Below are 2487 nucleotides of genomic sequence, written 5' to 3'. Positions count from 1 at the left end.
CGAGGAGAGTGTATGTGAGTGTATGTGTGTGTGGAGTTACATGGAGAGACAGACTGACAAATGAGGAAGTGAAGGAGCGTTGTGGTGTGGATGTGGATGTGATAGGAAGCGTTAGGAGAAACACACTGAGGTGGTTTGGCCATGTGGAGAGGGTGGAGAGTGAGAGACTGACGAGGAGAGTATGTGAGTGTATGTGTGTGTGGAGTTACATTGAGAGACAGACTGACAAATGAGGAAGTGAAGGAGCGTTGTGGTGTGGATGTGGATGTGATAGGAAGCGTTAGGAGAAACACACTGAGGTGGTTTGGCCATGTGGAGAGGATGGAGAGTGAGAGACTGACGAGGAGAGTGTATGTGAGTGAGGTGGAGGAGGGGAGAGGGAGGGGGAGGCTGAGGATGAGATGGAGGGATGTAGTGGAGAGGTATATGAGAGAGGGGGGGGTGAGCTCGGAGGAGGGCAGTGAAATGGCGGGGGACAGGGCAACATGGAGGCGATTTGTTTGTAGCCACCCCGTACTGGATTGAGGCGTCTTACAATAGATTGATAGATAGAAATACGTAAAGCCTTGTTTATATCACACATCATTATTATTATTATTATTATTATTATTTTATTTGCTTTTCCTTCCTCTGTTCTATAATTAAAAAAAAATATATATATACCATCACCCTGATTTTGTTACCACCAAGAGCAGAACTTTATGCCAAACTCTCCAAATGCATGTCTAACTTTTGATATACCATAGTCTACCTTACTTTCAAATTCCCTGCTGATATTTTTGATTTGGGTAATTTCAGTGGATTAACTTGGGATTGGTTAGGTTAGGTTTGGCTAGGATAGGTTAGGTTAGAATAGGTTAGGTCATGGCAGATTAGATTACATTTAGAAAGTTAGGGCAGGCTGAGGTTTGTCCTGATGGATATTCGAGGAGTCTCTAGGTTAGGTTAAGAGGTAGTCCTGGGTGGGTAAAATCAGGGGTCTATCTATCTGTCTATCTATTGCCGGACACCTCAATCCCGTAAGAGGTAGCCACAAACAAATCACCTCCATGTCGCCCTGTCCCCCGCCATTTCACTGCCCCGCTCCCAGCTCACACCCCCCTACCTCATATACCTCTCCACTCCATCCCTCCATCTCATCCTTGGCCTCCCACTCCCTCAAGGGTCTGGGTGCAAAGTCCCCTAGTTTGGATAAGCTTGGTTAGGAAAGAGTAGGTCAGGCTGGATTATTAGGTATTCTGTAGACTTGAATGTTTGATGTAGTGATGCGTCCCATTGGTGAGATTGTCAGTAAGCACCACATCCAGTTGGTAGACAGGCTGCATTGGGTGAACTCGCGGCTCCCTTAACTACCCACAAATAGGTGTATGTTTATTTTCCTCAGTACGTTTTTGCACTCTTTAAGTAGCCTGATAACTGCGATATCTATGTTGCATGCTGTGCTAAAATTATTTTCCAGAATATTGTGATATTGTAAGAAAATGGTAGCAGTTGTTGGGCCTGTGTGCTTATGTTTTACCAACATCTCCATTGTAGAAGAAGCGTTAATTTGGCTTCCTGTTGTGTGGGTAAGTGTCCCAGTGGTGAGATTGTCAGTAAGCACCACATCCAGTTGGTAGACAGGCTGCCGTGGGTGAACTGGTGTTTTTTTTTATTTTATTTATTTATTTTTTTGAACAGAACAAAGGAAGGAAAAACAAATAAAACAAAAATAATCCATACAGCAGATTACTAGCATCCTCCATTCATAAAATATCTCTTGAACAGCTGTAGGTTGAAGTTTGGAGGGAAACAACTCTGGAAAGCTTCCTTAAATACCGTACCCCCTCAATAGGTGTATTTCTATTTTCCTCTGCACTTTTTTTTGCAATCTTATAATAACCAGGTAATATCTGTGTTGCATGCTGTATCTATGTCTATCTATAGCCCAACGCCTTAATCCCGTAAAGGGTGGCCGCAGACAAAACACCTGCAAGTCACTCAGTCACCCACCATTTGACTGTCCTTCCCCCAACTCACTCCCCCCTCCCTCATATACCACTCAACTCCATCCCTCCACCTCATCCTCAGTCTTCCCCTCCCTCCACTTCACCTACATACACACTCCTAGTCAGTCTTTCATTCTCCATTCTCTCCACATGTCCAAACCACCTCAGTGTATTTCTCCTAATTTTCTCAGCCACATCCACATCCACCCCACAACGTTCCTTCACTTCTTCATTCGTCAACCTGTCCCTCCACGTCACTCCACATGCTGCTCTCAAGTAACTCATTTCCACTGCTCTCACTCTTGACTTGTTCCCCTCTTGCATGCTGTATATACTAAAATTATTTCCCAGAAGACTGTGTTATTGTAAGAAAATGGTTGCAGTTGCCATGCCTGTGTGCGAAAGTATACCAACACTTCCATTGTACAAGAAGAAGCATTAATTTGGCTTCCTGTTGTGTGGGTAAGGATTAATTTCACCATTTTATTCCAGGTGAAGA

This window comes from Coenobita brevimanus, chromosome 70 (assembly GCF_032717465.1).
Source record: "Coenobita brevimanus isolate Jiangsu-jjx chromosome 70, ASM3271746v2, whole genome shotgun sequence".
Classification (NCBI taxonomy): Eukaryota; Metazoa; Arthropoda; class Malacostraca; order Decapoda; family Coenobitidae; genus Coenobita; species Coenobita brevimanus.
The sequence above is the reverse complement of the archived record's forward strand: the minus strand, read 5'-3'. Positions refer to the sequence as shown.